Below are 13,206 nucleotides of genomic sequence, written 5' to 3'. Positions count from 1 at the left end.
ACCTTGAGCTCTGGTGAAACAGATATTGTTTGAAATCTGGAATGGATAGGGAGCAAATTCAGACCAAGATGGAAACATATTAAGGCAAAAAGGACAGTTATGGTGATGTTTTTTTTTTGGCGAAGTTGTTTTTGTGTTAGTGGCGTAGAAAGTCTGTTTATATTCTTGTGTTGTGATTAGTGGGTACACGCTCCTCACGAACTTGTCAGCTTCAGTCAAATCCTCTGCTGACTTTAGCTTATAATTGGAGACAGTCAAGTTGATGTGTGTATTTCTGTGCAGCTAGCAGCACCAAATAGAATAGCAAAAATCATGCATTCCAACCTTCCATAGTTTGGACAAACAGGTACATAATTTCATATTTTTATGTCATTTATATGTTATGTAAAACTATAAAAGATTATATCTGTATTTATCACTTTATATTTACTTGTACTTTGTATCATACTTTATATTATTTTATAGTTTTAGATAACATGTAAATTACATGAAATAAACAAAACAAAAAACAATTTATATATGATTTACACATTATGTCAAAATATAAACATATTTTTATATTAAAAAAAATATAAAAACTGACTTTATGGCTTATTTGTAGTTGTTTTTGGGACAGAAGGAAACAATTTTACCTAAATATAGTTCACCATAGAGAGAGCCTGTTCTTTTTCACCTTGACATTGTTAGCATAAATACTTAATGTATCCTCGGCCTCAGGTCTCTGGTGTTTAGAAGAATAAGACTGGGTTTTGGTGTGTTTGCGTCACGGTGGGACGAAGTTACAGTGAACATAGAGTGACAGTGGAATCCAGTCACGATTTTTGTTGCGCTTTAGGGGTGTGGAGGCTTCCACTCTCATCGCTCACCCACTCAATCTGGCAGCCGTAGCAGCGGGGAGACGTGAGATAACAGGTTACTGAGAGAAACTGCACTCTCACTTTCTTTCACTGACTCATTTCCCCTTGCTCTCTTCTCTCTTTCATTTTCCCTTTCTTGTCTCTGGTCTGGGAGTGATCAGCTGTAACTAAATATGAGCCCAGGGAGTCTGTCACACAGCAGAAATGCAGATAAATGCACAAACAAATACACAAACAAGTATAAGATGCACAAGATGTTGCAGTTCATACATACAATGGGGTCCAGAAGTCTGAGACTACATTGAAACTTTTCATGTAATCTTTAATGTAAGTCTATGTGTGATATTGACCATGCAAACTGCATTGTGGAGATGGTCAGATGTTCTTGCACCCATTGAAGCACAAGATGCTCTCTGCATTTTCCTAGAATCATGCTGTTAGCCTGGAAACCATTTTTGAAATTTTATGAATTTAAATTCATGTACTTTAATTTAAATTAATTATTTCAAATGTATATAAATTATTATATATTAAAATTATGAATTATGAATTGTTTTTATATTTTTGTATTTAAGAATTATTTTAAATATTTAAAACTCTTATTGTACTTTATTTTATATATATATATTATATTATTATTATTTTTATTTATTTATTTATTTATTTTTATTCCCAAAAAATATAAGAAACAGCACAAGCCCAAGAGGACAAGTGATAGTTTCATACATTGGCCTGAAACTGTAATACTGGCCCCAACTTTATTGTTGAGTCCTAAAATTAGAAGCAATTTCATTAGTGGTCTCAGATTCTCCCAATACCTATATTAAAGCATACATTGGAGAGTAGACTCTCTTTTTCCTCTTTCACATGTTCTCCTGCCACTGCCTTGTGTTCAGTGTTTTCCATAAACACGGGGTACGTCTCTCACACACTGTCAATTAGAGCAGTGCTATATTAAAACAGCCTTTTAAATAGACAAAAAAAAAAAAGTTTGTGTCTCTCAGCTGTGTATTGCTTCTATTTTTCATCCCTTCATCTGTGTCCCTCATCCCCTCCCCCTTATCTGTGCTGTAGATTACTTCAAATCTTATTTCAGTGTACCTCCTATTTAGGTTTAGAATGAAAAGCTGTAAAATCAAAATATATGCTGTGAAGTAGTTTACATTTAGACTGTACAGACACACACAAACACACATGATCACACACAGTCTTATACAGAGACACTTGGCAGCAAGTGCAGACAGATCAGCGGGCAGTGTGACAAGGGGGCAGTTTTTGAGCGGAAGCTTCCACAGTTTCCGCTGGCAGGAGAGACCTAAGCTGCATAAATAGGGTAGCCATGCTATTTTTAGCACCCATAAAAATGGGCTTTTTAGTATTACCAAGGCCGCAATGAACGAAAGCATTGATTTAAGGCTGAGAGATGATTTGTGGAATGTGACGTTACAGGTGCGAGGGTGCATGATGGGTCAAATGTCATCCTGGCTGCTGGCAGCTGCAGTCCTTTTTCCAACGAATGAGAGAGTGCCAACAGATGCAAATGTACAGACTTCCTGATTAGATTCTGCAAATAGTTTCCATGTTGATTTATACCAGTTGCAAGGGTAGAAATTATCAAGTGATTGGACCTTGGTAAAATGTTATGAATTTTATGAAGCATAATTCTTTTCCTTAGACTATATGAGATAATTTTAGTTATTTTTGTGATGTTGATTTTAAAGCTGCACAATTTTTACCTGTACAATAACTAACTTAATGAAACTCTGAAGATGCCAATGGTATCTGGAAGAGTTAGGTAAAGAGTTAGGAATATATATAAATATATAATATAAATATAATTACCTTCATATAAAAACAATAGAATTCAAAGAAACCATGATAGAAAACTAGTGTGAGAAAGACCAAGGAGACATTACAGTATATATTTAGTTGATGTGAGAGAATGGATGGATCAGTAGATGAAAATCATCTAAGGAATTTGTGAAATGGAAAGTAAAGGAATGAAATATGCGGCAATCAAGATGAGGAGTGAAACAGGAGACAGGTTGAGTGTTAAGACCAATGAGAACAGACTGCAAGACATCTGAGTGTCCTCTTAAACACTGAGCCATTGTTTGTTTTTCTTTAGTCCCCCTTTACAACTCTCTTCTCTTATCTTCTTTTTTTTTATCTTGAATCAATCTGGCTTATTGCCATGCATTGGAGACCTGTTCCAGACAGAGGTGTCCCTTAGGACCTAGTTTCTCCAATGATGTGTGCGTGTGTATATTGATTGCTTTCTGGTGCGGTTGGGAAATCGTAATTCCTGACGTGTTTTAAACCCTGTTTTTATTGAACTTTCGAATACACCTCAGCAGTTTCCATGCAACTATGTCTCTGCATTAGATTCATTACTCTACATAATTACTTGGCTGGATCCGAATAGCTTGCAAATGCATTACGTCAATCTGTGTCGTAAACCAGCACACTGTCTGGTTTTTGAGCATAATTTATTATACCTGGGATTCCTGTCAAACCACAGTGTTCTCAGAGCCTGAGACTGCACCTCCTGCATCTCAATTATGCATTTGTGCCATACTGTCTTCCTCTAAGAGATCTCAGAGGTTTGTGATGTGTGTCTGTGCGACAGAAAGCAGAACTGGTTTGATAGTCTGATCCTAAGGCTGGAATGAATGTTCATTCTGTTTGTTTCAAGAGTTTGTGTCTACTTAAAGAAATTAAGTAGTTAATGAAATTAAAATTTGCTGAAAATTTACTCACCTTTAGCTTCAGGCCATCCATGATGTAGATGAGTTTGTTTCTTCATCGGAAGTGATTTGGAAAAATTTTGCATTACATCACTTGCACACCAATTGATCCACTGCAGTGAATGGGTGCCGTCAGAATGAAAGTCCAAACAGCTCATAAAAACTTCACAATAATCCACAAGACTTCAGTCCATCAATTAACGGCTTGTGGAGCAAGCGAGTGAGTTTACAAGCTAAATGTTGGTGGATTTTGATATGAGAGGACAACAGGAGATGGGATTTATTTTTTCACTGGAAGAAGCATTATTATGGATTATGGTATTTTGGCCAGAAGCGATGGTTTAAAATGAAAAAGCCTTAATGATGAATTTATTACAAACACACAGCTTTTTGCTTCACAAGACATTAATTGATGGACTGCAGTCGTGTGGATTATTGCAATGTTTTTATCAGCTTGGACTCTCATTCTGACGGCACCCATTCACTGCAGAGGATCTGTTGGTGAGCAAGTGATATAATGCTAAATTTCTCCAATTTATTTGATTTTTTTTAATCAAATTTTATTTTGTGTGAACTATTCCTTTAAAACAAACTAATCTGACCATTTCATAATCAGAGATTCAGTTTAAAGAGAGAGAAAAATGGAAATTCTGTCATCATTTATTCATCCTCATGTTGTTCTTTCCTTCTTCTGCAGAAAACAAAAGATATATAATGATATTTAATTAAAAAAAATATATGTAATGCAAATCAACAGGGTCCAATGTTTTCTTTGACCCCACTGAATTGCTTTGAATAGACAAAAACACTTAAAAGGATGGTTCACCCAAAAATGAAAATTGTCATAATTTACTCACCCTCACCCTCATGTTCTAAACCTGCATGAGTTTATTTCTTCTGCAGAACACAAAAGAAGATATTTTGAAGAAATATGGTAAACAAACCTTTTTTGCAGGTTTGTTTTTTGGAAAAAAAAAAAAAAATTCTCAAAACATCTTTTATTTTCCACAGAAGAAAGAAAGTCATAGAGGTTTGAAACAATGTAAGGGTGAATAAATGATGACAACATTTTCATTTTTGTGTGAACATTCTTCGAAAAAATATATTCTTGTGTAGTTCATCTTTTATAGTGAAAACAGATCAAACTCTACCTATGTTTGTGCATCTGTGCATCTCCTGTTATTCATGTCTGTAGGGCAGAACTCACCTTATTTTATCTCTCTGTGCTCTGTCATTTCTCTGAGCCATTTAGATGCTAATGCAGCCAGTGAGTCCATCCTATCTGCTGTCAGCTCAAAGGTTGAGCTGGGGGGCTGGACAGTCTGACCCTTATTCACACCCATTTAGACTTCCCTTTTCCCCTGACTAAGTCATGGATAACAAATATGACACAATACATACATGATTATGTTTTACGGGATGTATAAAACAGTCTGCTGCAGGTAAATATGAGTGTTATTTACAGCGTATTTAGAAGTTTATTTTCACATAAAACAAATACTCAGTATACCTTTTATTTCAAATGCTTTCACACCACTCTGAAATGCATTGCTTATTTTCAGGTGTCAAATAAACTCTGGATAGCCGTTGTCATATATTTATGTTAGCAAATAGCCTAAACTACACTATATGTGAAGTAGAGGATGTTAAAGCCCAAAAAATCTAGCTATTGTGTACAGCCAGTTTTACTATAAAATGTTCTATCGTTAAGCAAGTCAGACAAAGACAGTTTCATTCAGGAAAAGAGGTGCTGAGAGACTAACATGCTCACAGCAATCTTCACAAAGGATATTATGTCATAAATCATTTCTTTATGACAATGCTCTAATTCTCTCTCATATTCAGAGATTGCTCTATTACAGTGTTTCTCAACCCTGGTCCTGAGCGCCCCCCAACACTGCACATTTTGTATGTCTCCCTTATCTGACACCCATTTCAGGTCCTGGAGTTTCTTTTAATGAGCTAATGAGTTGAATCAGGTGTTTGATTAGATAGACACACAAAATGTGCAGTGCTGGGGGGCGCCCAGGACCAGGGTTGAGAAACACTGCTCTATTACTTGCCATTGCCCTTAGTTCATATTTTGTTGTCCTGATTTATTTAGGCCCTTAGAGACATTCACATATACAAATAAAGACAAGACACACAGTAGATGCTTGAATTTGACTTAATTTCAAAACTAGAATTAATTCAAAGATATGTATTGCATATATTTCATTATAAAACTTATTTATTTATTAGATTTTTTTTAATCACACAGCTTTAATTTCAAGTTGTATTGACTTTATATAATATTAGAGTTGCTGCCCTCTCCTGGGCAAAATATTCAACTGCACTGTAAACTGTTTACCAGGGATATCTAACTGGAGATCTGTCAGTGGATATATATTTTTATAGACAATATGTGACCCGTGCTGGCAAAATGAGTCGGAATGTTTACGGTCTAACAGTGAGCTACAGGCAAAAGAAGTGAAAGATGTCAGTTTTGGTCGAATTTGAGGTTTTCACAAAAATGAGTTCATTAAGCCCTTTTCTAGTGATCCCAATGCTTCAAATAGTAATTAAACATCTAAAATGATCTTTATTTGTACGTTTTCTGAGAGAAGTACCTTTTTCTCTGCTCACTTCTGGACGACTGCTGCTGCATCACACCACAAGTTGTAGGATATATCGTTGGAAAGCGCAGCATTCCAGCTTTATGAATATTCATAGCGAATTCTGTATGACATGAATCTGAACCAGTAAAATATGATTTTCAAATCCATGCTGATGAAAACAAAACGATCGCGCTGACTGACATTTGCAAAGCGCGTACATAAGACTTTTAATGCGATCTCATAACATTATTGCGCAATATGTCTTGGCCAGATTCACACAGACATAATCTGTTATGTCCTACATGAACGTTTAGTTAATGGTTGGGGGGAAATCTGGTGTGTAACATTATATTAGATCCATGAATTACAGTAGGTCACAATATTGATCTGTCTCGATGTTAATCAAACATTAAAAGTCGGAATCATTCGCTGCTCTTGATTAAACTACAGTTTATTTGCATCTTTGTTCTTATTTTTAATAGGCTAACAAAGATTAAAAAAAAAAAAAACAGCTATATTGTGATTAATAATATAGTAATTATTATTAAGAAAATAATTGGAGGAAAATATGCAAAGTTGCTCTGTGATTTTGATTTGGAACCTTTACAAAACTTTAACTCGATTTTTCTCAAAATTGACTTTTCTGACTGTTTGAAAATTTGCAATTTTCGAAAATGTGCTCATTCCGACTAATTTTGCCAGCACGGGTCACACACATATTAATAAAAATATATTATGTATATTAAAAATATTTTATTTTGAAAACATACCTGTCATGAGCAGTACACTAGGTGGAGCTGTTCAACCAAGTTACATTTTTTTTTAATTTGCCTACTCTTTCAATGCCAGACACTTGGCGGCACTGCAGGACAGTACTTGTAGATTTCTGCAGCCTCACCTACTGTTTTGTCACCCTGTAGTCATCCACAGCTGAGGGGGATCTCCCATCTTGATACACACACTCACACACTCGCTCCTCTCTGTTTCTCGCCCACTCTCGCCCACTCTTTGCTCTAAGCCTCGACACATAACATTGTGATGATCATTACAGCAGTAGTGTTAAGAACTCATGCTGACTTACTCTGTCTATCAGTTTGATTGAATGGATTTTATCAGTATGATTACCATGTGCTGTGCCTGAATTCTCTATGATATCTGTGCAGTTGAAAGCAGTAAAAGGCTGAGAAAACCTGATCCACCAGTAGAAGACTTCATCTTCATCTTAAAAAAAAAAAAACAGCTATATTGTGATTAATAATATAGTAATTATTATTAAGAAAATAATTGGAGGAAAATATGCAAAGTTGCTCTGTGATTTTGATTTGGAACCTTTACAAAACTTTAACTCGATTTTTCTCAAAATTGACTTTTCTGACTGTTTGAAAATTTGCAATTTTCGAAAATGTGCTCATTCCGACTAATTTTGCCAGCACGGGTCACACACATATTAATAAAAATATATTATGTATATTAAAAATATTTTATTTTGAAAACATACCTGTCATGAGCAGTACACTAGGTGGAGCTGTTCAACCAAGTTACATTTTTTTTTAATTTGCCTACTCTTTCAATGCCAGACACTTGGCGGCACTGCAGGACAGTACTTGTAGATTTCTGCAGCCTCACCTACTGTTTTGTCACCCTGTAGTCATCCACAGCTGAGGGGGATCTCCCATCTTGATACACATACTCACACACTCGCTCCTCTCTGTTTCTCGCCCACTCTCTTGCTCTAAGCCTCGACACGTAACATTGTGATGATCATTACATAAGTAGTGTTAAGAACTCATGCTGACTTACTCTGTCTATCAGTTTGATTGAATGGATTTTATCAGTATGATTACCATGTGCTGTGCCTGAATTCTCTATGATATCTGTGCAGTTGAAAGCAGTAAAAGGCTGAGAAAACCTGATCCACCAGTAGAAGACTTCATCTTCATCTTATGTTACTCATGCTGTGAATAATGTGTTCACCCTCATGTTCCAAACCTGTATAACATATTTACTTCTGTAGAGCACAAATACATTTAGCGTGATATCTGAGCTGCTGTTTTCCACTGAATGACAATGGGTGGTGACTATGTGCTGATCCAAAAAAGACCAAAAGTAAAGCAAATGTAGTTTTTACTTCTATGGTAGTTCATAAATATATTCCAAGTTCTCTTAAAACATTTCATAACTTTGACTTGAAATGAAAGATTTTACAGGAAATCTTGTGACAGCTGTGATCACCATTTACCAGTGTTTTTTAATAATTTACTATAATAGATTTTGTTCATATTTTGAATTAGATTATATATATATTTTTATATTTTTAGTTTTATGTTTAAATTTTTATTTTAGTTAAAAGTTTTAGTCATTTAAATTTTGTATTAGTTTAGATTAGTTTTAGTTTAGTTTTTGTTAAATATGTCTATATAATATTTATAAATTTTTAGTTATTAGTTTTAGTTTCTGTAGTTTAGTTATTTTAGAACATTAGCTTAAAAATAATAAATATTTTTTTATTTTATTTTATTCAATTATATTTAATTTAACATTTATTTAACTAAAGTAAATTTTTATTTATCTTTATTTCAAGTTAAGAAAATGTTTTTCTAAATATACACAGTTAAAGTCAGAATTATTAGCCCCCTTGGTGAACATGAGCAAAGAAATCTGTGAAAATAAATGTTGTTTATCTGTTTGATCTTTCATTAAAAAAAATCACAAAAATCTAACCTTTCATTGAACTAAAACAACTGAAAATGGGGAGAAAATATAATTAGGAATGAAATGTTTTTCTTTAACGCATGGTGATCACAGTTATTGGCCCCCTTTTATTCAATACTTTTTGCAACCTCCATTTGCCAGCTCTGAGTGTTCACTTATATGCCAGATGAGGTTGGAAAATACCTGACAAAAGGTCAGAGACCATTCTTCCGTACAGAATCTCTCTAGATCCTTCAAATTCCCAGGTCCGTATTGGTGCTTCTCCTCTTTAGTTCACCCCTCTCATTTTCTATGAGGCTCAGATCAGAGAACTGGGATGGCCATGGCAGAAGCTTCATTTCATGCTCCGTAACTCATTTTTGTTGATTTTAATTTTGTTGTTGATTTCTAGCAGAGGCATGTTTTGATTTGTTGGAATTTGATAGAATCCATAGTGCCATGTTTTCATAATTTCTGCATGTTTACACTATTTTTTTTATTATAGATTTGATAGATTTATTTTATAAACCATATCCATGGATAACATGGTTTTACTGTGATTGATCTTATTAATAGTTTAACTTTTTAATCTTTCCAATGAATTTTAATTTAAGTAAAATGTTAATTCATTTAGAGCTTGATGAAATATAAATAGGCCTGTCAGTGTCTTACATAAATTAGGTGTTAACTCTTTGCCAATGTTACAGTCATTACAAACCTGTATGACTTTCTTTCTGTGTAACATAAAATATCTTTTTTGGTTATAATCGATGGTTTGGTTACCAACATTCTTCAAAATTTCTTTCACAGAAGGGAGAAAGTCATACAAGTTTGGAATGACATGACGATATGTAAATGATGACAATTGAATAGCAGTAAATTTATTTTATGGCATTCTACTGTAGCGCAAACCCAGCAATATTCATGGGTGAACTTATGGGCCAGATGGGCTGGATTTATCCAGGACCAAATTTTAGCCCTAGTCCAGCCCTGACCACAACTAAATTCAGAATACACAACTCGGAAAATAAAATACTGATACGATGACCACAGCTACTGAAAGAGCTTACAGGTGGCGATGGATATAAGTGTAGGCTTATACCAAATGCTGTACCATCGATTTTTCCCCACAGGGAGTCTAAACGGTCCCGGATATCGAGTGAAACTCCTTCAGTGGCCGCTACGTCATGACAAGCGTCAGCATGTTTACATCTTGCCAGGATGTTTGTAAGCTCTTTCAGTAGCTGTGGTGTACTAAAATCCTCAACGGCGTCAGGGCTAAAGTGGAAAGTACAAAGACGCGGGTATTTAGGAAGTTTTAATCGTCCACACAGGCATCTTCCCATTCTTTTCTCCTCTTCTTATCGCTAGGAAAGCAGTGAAGACTTACATTGCTTCTCTTGTTGCCCTTCAACTGAAAATTACAACCAAAAGCCGCACAATGTGGCATCGTATCAGTATTTTATTTTCCAAGTTGTGTTGCAGTAAAAATAACAACAGGAAGCGCCAGTAGCTCACCGAGTGCAACCATTTGATGTAATCCAAATAATGGCACCCCCAATAGTCCAAAATATGTATAAAAATTTTGAATTTTTAAAATAACGTAAATCTTTCATGAGTTTTCTTCTATTTCAGTAAGAGACATCATTTACGTCAGTGGTTCTCAATTCCAGTCCTTGCGTACCACCGCTCTGCATATTTTGCATGTCTCTCTTATTTAACACACCTGATTCAGATAACCAGCTCGTTAGAAGAGCATGCATGAACTTTGTTACGATTGACATGGTCCCTACACAGTGGTCATTGCTCCCTACTCCCTGAGCATGGGATATCCGTTGAAGTTTACTTCACTTCGGAACATTCATTCACAGATTTGCGATATGCCACTGCCTGCAGCATCTTCACACAGACGAAACTTACTAGAGAAGTGTGAAGTGTGACATTATGTACCTCTGTAAATAAATGCAATTTTAATTCACATCTTGCACACTTTAATGCCCTTTGAATGGAACATATACGCTCCCTTTGAAACTGGAATCATGGTGGAATATCCTGTGATGTCCACTTCACAAGGCACTTACGGTCAAATAGAACAAACGTCTGAAGTGATAAGAGATGCATACAAAATGTGCAGTGTGGTGGTACGCGAGGACTGGAATTGAGAACCAGTGATTTACATTATATTAAGCCCTACAAGTCTTAATACCCGGGGTTCCCTTTAAGAGACCACTCCAAATCAATTTTCTTATATCAGCATCTCTACGTGTATGGCAGCCATTCCATTCCAGTGTCTGTTGAATTCCAACACAGGCACACCTCATTCTGCTTAATGAAGTACTGATTAGGTGATCACCTGAACCAAATCTTATTTAAAGACGAAAAGTATAAAAACCACTGCTGTGGTCATCACTATCCTCTTGCAATAGGACCAGCTGGATGGCAAAAACAGTGCTAGTAGTACCTCAAAAATAACTGGAATCAAATAATAACTATTGACCATGCCAAAAGAGTTGAAATGAACATTTTTAAGTGAGGAAAAGAAGGGTTCAATTCTGGCTTTACTGGCAGAGGGATACAACGAGAATCAGGTTGCTTCCATCCTTAAAATTTCAAAGACAGCAGTTCATACAAACAAGGTCAAGCTGCAGACATTGGGGACAACAAAACTACAAACCGGCGAAAAGAACTCTCCGCTGACCAGGATGACCACCAACTCATTCAAATGTCACCCAACAACCAAAGCATGACATCAAGTGACCTACAAAAAGAAAGGCAAACGGCAGCTGGGGTGAAGTGCACGGTGAGAATGGTTCGGAAGAGTCCTACAAGCCACAACCGCACCCACTGTGAAATTTGGTGGAGGATCGGTGATGATCTGAGGGTGCTTCAGCAAGGCTGGAATCGGGCACATTCGTCTTTGTGAAGGCCACATGAATCAAGCCACGTACAAGGTTGTCCTGGAAGAAAACTTGCTTCCTTCTGCTCCGCCAATGTTCCCCAACTCTGAGGATTGTTTTTTCCAGCAGGACAATGCTCCATGCAGCACAGTCAGGCCAATCAAGGTGTGGATGGAGGACCACCAGATCAAGATCATGGCATCAAACAAAGCCGAGCTGCTTGAATTTTTGCACCAGGTGTAACAAAGTCACCCAACAGTATTTTTCACTCGCCAACAGGTTTTGCGAAATCGCCGACAAATGCCTGAAATCGGCAATTCAATCACGCAGTGTGAATTATCAAAGATGCGATCTGAGGGAATCGCCGACGCCCGCAAAATATTTGGCATGCTAAATATCTAGAGCTGTCGCCGATTCAGTTACTGCTAAATTATTTACCTCCAACTCTCTTTGCAGAACACCCAATCCTTGTTCCCTGCATCTCCCTCCTGCATAACCTTGTAGCTGGAAATTAGCTCACAGACAATTTGCGGGCTATATATATATTTTTTAATAATTTCAGTCTTGCTCGAGAACTCCGGTCTGACGCACGCGGGTTCTCGCGTTATTTCCTTATTACTTCTCGCGTGTGTTTTGTTGTGAAGCGTAGTTTGCGGACCAGACAGAGTTGTCGGCGATTCTTCCTATTGTAAAGTCATGCAGTGTGTAACCTCCTGTAGCCGATCCATCGTGCAATGTGAACACAGCAGCGACTGACTGCTACCTCAGATAGTCGTGCAGTGTGAAAACCACGGTGACCAGACGACTTTGAAAATCGTGCAGTGTGAACTCGGCATAAGTTAAAACATTAGTATTGTGTCATTTAAAAATGAATATAAACTTGTTTTCTTTGCATTAGCTGAGGCCTGAAAACACTGCATCTTTTTTTTTTATTTTGACCTGTTGTCATTTTCCGTAAATTAATGCTCTAAATGTCAATGTTTATTTGGAATTCGGAAGAAATGTTGTTAGTAATTTATAGAATAAAACAATATTCATTTTTCTCCAACTCATACCTATACATAGTAAAACCAGAGAAACTGATAATTTTGTAGTGGTCTCTTCATTTTTTCCAGAGCTGTATATATTTTTGACATTTTCTGTCCCCAAGTCTCAACTGATTTCTACAATTCTCCCGCTGTGATCCTCCTCGCTGTGCATGAAGACGATATAGATACACGGCCTCTTCCAGGCAGATTTGTAACATCCTGTTGATTATGATGTCTTTTATTGTCTAATTATTGCCCTGATGGTGAAAATGGGATGGCATATTGGAGAAAACAATTTACTAAATGAGATTTTCCCCCGCTTTCAACAGTTTTGCAATGGAAGGTTAGATTTTTTTGAGAGTTTTTTTTTTTTTTTTTTTTCAAAGGGG

At 36.2% G+C, this 13,206-nt stretch overlaps 1 protein-coding gene across 1 annotated transcript in view; it reads left to right on the top strand.

The window, feature by feature from the left end:
- Positions 1–13,206, top strand: part of LOC107695065 (voltage-dependent P/Q-type calcium channel subunit alpha-1A-like) — a 142,387-nt gene that overhangs the window by 4,424 nt on the left and 124,757 nt on the right. The window lies entirely within an intron of this gene.

Source organism: Sinocyclocheilus anshuiensis, unplaced genomic scaffold, assembly GCF_001515605.1.
Source record: "Sinocyclocheilus anshuiensis isolate Anshui unplaced genomic scaffold, SAMN03320099.WGS_v1.1 scaffold26, whole genome shotgun sequence".
Taxonomy (NCBI): domain Eukaryota; kingdom Metazoa; phylum Chordata; class Actinopteri; order Cypriniformes; family Cyprinidae; genus Sinocyclocheilus; species Sinocyclocheilus anshuiensis.
The sequence above is the reverse complement of the archived record's forward strand: the minus strand, read 5'-3'. Positions and strand labels throughout refer to the sequence as shown.